We start from the raw sequence: 6,746 nt of genomic DNA on the forward strand, positions 1-6,746 counted from the left end.
ATATTAATCCCAAATCCAGATTATCTATGCTGCTGTTACCCTTCAAGAAGGGAACAGAATACATGTATCTAAACCAAGAGATGATCAAGGTAAGTTTACCTTGATAATCTCTTGACTTAAACACAACAACCATTCTTCCAAAGTCTCCAAACAATGGGAATTTACTAAAAGCGTACTCACAAATAATACGGTCGACAGCTCATTTCATTTAGTTTTTCGCACACTAACATGAAATGGTTCGGTCTCGTAATAAGAACAAAAAGAGCATAGATATAATGTCAAGAAGACCAGATTTGACTATATACACTTTCATTCCAAGTTGTAATTCTCGGTAGAAATCGTTAACTATGTACGCATAATTTATCCACTTCCCAAAAACAATGGCTTTTTTCTGCATTGACTTGAAAAAGAAAATTTGAATTGACATAAATTAACGCCCCTGGCTTAGTGAACCATGTAGATAATATACCATTACGCTTGGGCTGACTGGAGATACCGGTGTTACAAGAACCGCAAAGACATAACCAGAGTTAGTAGAGGGGGGACATTGTTTGATGTTTTTTTGCTCTTTTGTTTTCCTTTGTGTTACGTCTTCTGTGAGTTTCACAGGTTTTTACAACGAGGATGAGGTTTCAGGTGCTTCTGTTGGTCCTCAGCCGGTACGTGATCCCTTGTTGTGTAAAGATTGCACAAGCAAGTGTCGTTGATTGCTGAATCCTTCTTTCGTGTAACAAGATATAAATAAAGGCGTATTGCGTCCGGAGAAAAAAGAAGTACATAATAGTGAATAAGGACCTAGTTAAGCGACCTGTCTCCACAGGAGGGCTAGTAGCTCAACAGGTAGAGCATCCTACAGGTTTACCTAGGACTCTGACTTTTTCAGTTGTCCTTCCGCCCGTTGAATTGAAGCAGGTAGCCACTATATAGGACTTCATGTTTCACGATCTTTAACTGAGATATCGAGCTAACCAAGTCAAATCCGAGTTGCTTTGTTTATATATCAGCAATGTCTTAGTTTCCATTTCGTCATAACAACAAACTCCGATAAACTATTTTTAAAGGTACCGTGAAAAGTCAAAAAGAACGACGTTTCGACACTATCCTAACGTCATTATCAAGTCAAAAAGTAAAAATTGGAAATTGAGTATAAATACTAAAAGCACAATATATATAGCTACGATAATTGCCAACGAGCAAGCCGAGCGAAGACGCGAAGCTTGCGAGGCGGCCAGCTTAATGCCGCGCATATTGCAGCAGGCAGAAAATTTTTCGATCGTGCTGTGAAAAGTGCGCGCAATGTAAGCCTACGTTAGTGTAATGTAAGGTTCCCTGCAGATTTTAGTAGGGACCAATAAAAGCGCGTGTTTTGATGTGTGATGTCGTTAGACAAATTTTTGACAACCTTGCATGACGCGTGCGACTATTGATGATATCGTGTTTGGAGGTGAGTGAAAACATATTTTCTTCCCATTTCCCTGACCTTTGTGTTGTGTACACTTGCTTTGAGTGTTCTTAAATACTTATTTTCGAACCATCGTGTTCTATAATGAGTGAACGAGCTCAAAACTAAACCAGCGTACGTGTTCTTATCGACCACTGTTGTCAATTACGGATTTCGGCCCGCGAGTAGAGCAGTTTGTTGTTAGTTTTGTAACCATTGAGTTGTGAACAATTTATTTTAATTTTCAAAGGAATTATGTTGTCTGCAAAGTACACAATTCAAAGAACAATCTGACTTACAATTCATGGCTGTATCTCGCAAAATAGAAATTCTGCAAGTGAAACAACCTTCATGTGCGAGAGAGGTTGATTCCTCATTACATGTTTCACACGGAAAAGTCTGAAAACGCTTTGGCGATTTTATACATGGCACTGATTTTTTTCAACTTAATTATTGTATACTCCTGTTAAAATTACGGCTGTACAAGAATTACAGCAGTACTTCCATATTATTGCAAAACGCGTTGACATATACATTGTTGTTGAAGATACAAAGTGTGCAATTTCTATTATTGCCGTATTGTTAAGTTGCAGTATAGTTGAGTTGCTGTACTTTCGAATAAAATAGTTACAACTACTGTTAGGTATGTTGGATCTCTGATTCAAATCTGCAAACTATGTATTATATTGACTGTTTCGTTGGCTCTTGGCGATAGCTATTACTAGTACTACAAGTTAATTGAAACAGAAAGCTTAGCACGAATGGAATCTGCTTGAGTATTTAAAGAATGCTCGAGTTTTCCAGTGAATAAAATTTCAAAAACCAAATAATCAAATTTGCTCTGGCACTTCCTAAGAATTTTAAATTGGCTAGCTTTTAAAAGATTGCTACTACCTCGGGACTCCGTGAAATGTTTTTCGATCGCCGAATAATATTGTGCTCAGCAATGCACACTGGTGTAGGTGTCGGGCGGTGTACCCAACATAATCTACATCGCATAGACCACATGAAAAATAATAGACAGCGCATCGCTGATTAATAATAACTGGCTTGATTTCTCGTGTCTTAAGTTTCCGTTCTAGTTTAGTGCTCACAAAAACAGGTTGAATAAAAACTCTGCGCTAAGGTCAAGTAGTTGCCGCCGAACCGCACTAGCGGTTACCGCGAATTAAAGGGCAGCTAAACTTATTGGCATTATAACAGATTACTCTGTGCCAGTAGGAGTGAAAATTGATCAAGCTATTTAAAAACACAATGTGGTTTCGTGCTTAGACTCTTTCCTCTAACAAAGAAGCATTTGATCGGCGAAGTGTGTAAAAAATTACGTTCAATTTTTTTGCGATTTGATTATCGTAAGAGCTTGATTGATTTCACTATTAGAAATTTCACTCCTGCTGGTGCACAATCTTGTAATGGGACATCCGGTTAAAATTCAGTTAGAATTATTCTGCAATCCCAATGCCCGAGTCAAAAAATTAATTATAAATACTAAAGGCGCAATAACTACAACAGTAATAACAGAGACACAAAAAGCTTAGCATGAATGCAATCTGCTTGAGTTTTCTATTAAATAACATCTCAAAAACCAAACAATTTGCTCTGAATTTGCTTGACTTCTCTTACCTTGGCTTTAAGATACTGTTCTAGTTTTGTGCACACAAAGACAGGTTGAATAAAAACTTTGGACTTATGGCTAAGGTCACGTAGTTTCCACCGAGCCACCTGGCCCCAGTTGTTCGAAGGGTGAATAACGCTATATATCCAAAACGTCGTGGTTTTTAAAACCTTTTTGGCTTTTAGTATGTTTAAAATAGTTTATCGCAGTTATTTATGACCGTCGAAATGTTTGTCAAAATAACTTCTTCTGCTTTTATTTTATACCTGTTAAATGTTAAAAGTTTGATCTGTTTAGTCATGAGAATTTGGTGTTATATCAAGATCACACCCATTAAGCTGTCGCATGCGCAGTCCCTTCTGAGTTAATTAGTCGAACCGCCCGCTTTGGTCGCGCAAGCGAGCCGAGGGGAGAATGGTGATGGAGCAAAGATATAGGAGGGACTGCACTATCTTCTGTAACCGACGCGTTCAGAATCTCCCGTTGTACCAGCAACTGGAAATTCTGATTGGTCCGTCGACAATGGACCGTTGTCACATTTTTTTTGACGAGTTGATTACTTTTCGTCAGATTATGACGTCAATCTGTCTTCGAATTTCATTGGGAAAAGAGAAGCACTACATTGCTTTTGCGGTTTCGATCAAATGGCTAACACATTGAACCAAACAAGAACAGAAACTTGCAGTCGAAGCTTTCCTATCGTGCAAATATGTTACGGCTGTGCTACCAACTGGTTTCTGCAAGAACATTTTTTATGACAGCTTTGTAATCTTAAAGGATAAGAGTGACCCAAATCAAACGCAATCGATCGTGGTAATAGTTCTTCGTCGTATCATCATCGAAGACCAGATTCGGTCAAACGATTATCTGGGTAGTTGCCTTCGAGAAGAAGGGGAATTTGTTGAAGGACACTAACCTGCGATCAGGCCCATTTTTAGCTTCGCCCATATGTTCTCTTATGTCGTCGCTCGCTAAAATTGGGCCGGACCAAAAATCTCTCAAGAATTCCGGACGGTATTTTGGCCGACCAAACTCGTGATCTGATTGGCTGTTGAAACGCCGGAAGTGAAAATGCCATCGTGATTGCGCGGAGCTCTCGCGAAGTCCTCGAGACTAATCCGCCATGAGTGTACGAAAAAATTTTGCTCCCTTTTGTTCTTACAATGCCGTGGACGGTGCAACTCTCTTTTATTTGTATAAATGGAGATATGCCATCTGAAACATCTCATAACTTGTCCAGAATCGGGTTTGAATCTCTGGTACGAGTGAAATTAGCGATTCCGTTGTCGAGCTCTGTGGCCATATGGTTGAAAGTACTTTGGCACAAACTTCCCTGATGTTTTGAAAGCTAAATAGCTGGTTCTTTCAAATGGCAATGAAAGCCGATGCATATTGGTTTCCTGGATGAGACAAGGGACATATATATCAACAGGAGGAGATGCTGATAAAATCGCAAGTTACACGAATGCATGTTTTGAATATCTGTGTATCAAACGGCTTTATTTATTCACTGTACATGACACGGTTTGTTTGCACACTTCATAATATTTCCAGTTGATTTTACTTAAAACTCGCACTCCAGAAACTAAAATGGCATGTTTCCAGAGAGATCAATTGTACAACAATAAAAGAAACTTTGCGAGTGCATCTTACTGTTCGTACTCCATCAGAAAATTAACAGCCAATGCAAACTTATCATGATTTTACTGCGCGCAATTCTAGAAATACACTGCAACTGAAGATATTACCCGAAAAAATCACCAAAAAAACCTTCATGGGCAAACACGTTAAAGGAATAATGTATTTCTCTTTTTTTTTCTCTAAAAATCTATTGCCAAACCGTCCAACGACAAAATGCTACAGTAGGTTATCTCAATTACAAATTAAGATGTCAAGCTTAAATAGGATGCATATTCAGTGAAGTTCGGAGGGAGAATTACACCGGCCTTTGCCGCAATATAGCGGTCGAAAACATTCCCCACGCTTTATTTGTTTTTCTCAAATTAAAGCCAACGGTAACTTTCGAATTCGTTTATAATATTCCTCCCACGGTAATAACTCTGGTCAAAACAAAATAGCGTGAATCTGCCGTCCACGCGTGTATTGGTGTAATGGAAGTAAATTTGATTGGCCGATGAAGGACATGTCAATCAATCAAAAAAAGTGGGCGGAAGGAATTTCGAAGAGGAATTTGGTCAGGCTCTATTTTTCGTTTCGCCAACTCCACATTACGTACCACGCGAAACTAAAATAGAGCCTGATCGCAGGTTAGAAGGACACGTGCTTGTTTTCTTTTAAAACTAATGCGCGCGGCTCAAGATAAATTCATTGCCAAACTGGTGAATTCCAAAGTAAATTTCACTCGAAAAGCCGATATCGCTTCGTGATTAATGATGATAATAATAATAATAATAATAATAATAATAATTGGTAGTGCTAATCATACTTACTTGCAGTCGAGGACTGAATTGCGAAGGGCGCAGCTCACGATATCGGGCTGAAAGCATACAAAGACGCCTGGCTGCCGCTATACAGTCCATGTTTGATGTCGGAGCACAGCACCATGAGGGAGGAAAACCGGAGTACCCGGAGAAAAACCCTCAAGTCAGGTTGAGATCGACTGAAACTCAGCCCACATGCTCGCCGAGGCCAGAGTTGAACCCCGGCTCGCAGTGGTGGGAGGCCCGATAGATAACCACTAAGCCACTAAGCCACCCTGACTTATGCGATATCCTTTTTAGCGTAAAATGTACCGTAGAATTCACTAGTTAGGCAATGAATTTTTCTATACAAGAAAGCAAAGAAAACGATACGATTTATATATATTTAAGCAGCAACCGGAAACATCAAATTAAAACGCGGACAATTCGAAACCTTTTATTTTTACTAACCCTACAGGCAGTAAGAATAAATAAACAGGGAGCTCCGCTTTTAGGCTTGGCTAAATCTATATATTCATCTTCATTCTCAATACCTGTCTGACTGAAATGGGGAATAGTTTACAACAACACAGAGTTGCTGTTGGCATGCATTGCCTGTATTTAGTTGTCAGGGATTATCGAGGATGCTTCAAGGGAAAATTCTGGTGTTCTATGCTGCTTCTCTTTTACTTCACAACGATTTATTTACCAGTACTAAAACGGGTTGTCTCGTTATTGTGAATTAACGAAAATAAATCGTCTCTGGCTTACACAGACATTTTTACATAGGAAGCAAGTAAGTAAAGTCTTAATTTCATGAGGGCCGGAGCACGTAGTAGCCGGAGCTAATAAACTTGTGGCCCTCTAAATAATAAAATAAAAATAAATATACTAAGCTATAAAAATACAACGAATACAAATACTATATAATCTACTAAAGTTAATAACTATCTAAAAGATAAAATGTAGCATTATAATCATGTCACAATTCATCAAGTAACTTAAATAGAAAAATGGTCAAATTTCTGCTGTTGTTTAAAAAACCCATTCCACAATGTTTTTTTTAAAGAATCCACTTAATCCATTTGCCTTACAAGCAAAGATAAACTGTTCCATGCTTTGCAAATTGTGACGGTAAAAGTTCTTCCTCCTCCTGTTTCGCGATCATTATACCTCAGAGAGGTTAGGTTACAATTACAGTATCTGGTTTGTGTAGTGTGGATGTTACTGTTTAATTTAAGTAGATTATTTAGATAAACAGGGACGTCAC

This window comes from Montipora capricornis, chromosome 8 (genome assembly GCF_036669925.1).
Source record: "Montipora capricornis isolate CH-2021 chromosome 8, ASM3666992v2, whole genome shotgun sequence".
Taxonomy (NCBI): Eukaryota; Metazoa; Cnidaria; class Anthozoa; order Scleractinia; family Acroporidae; genus Montipora; species Montipora capricornis.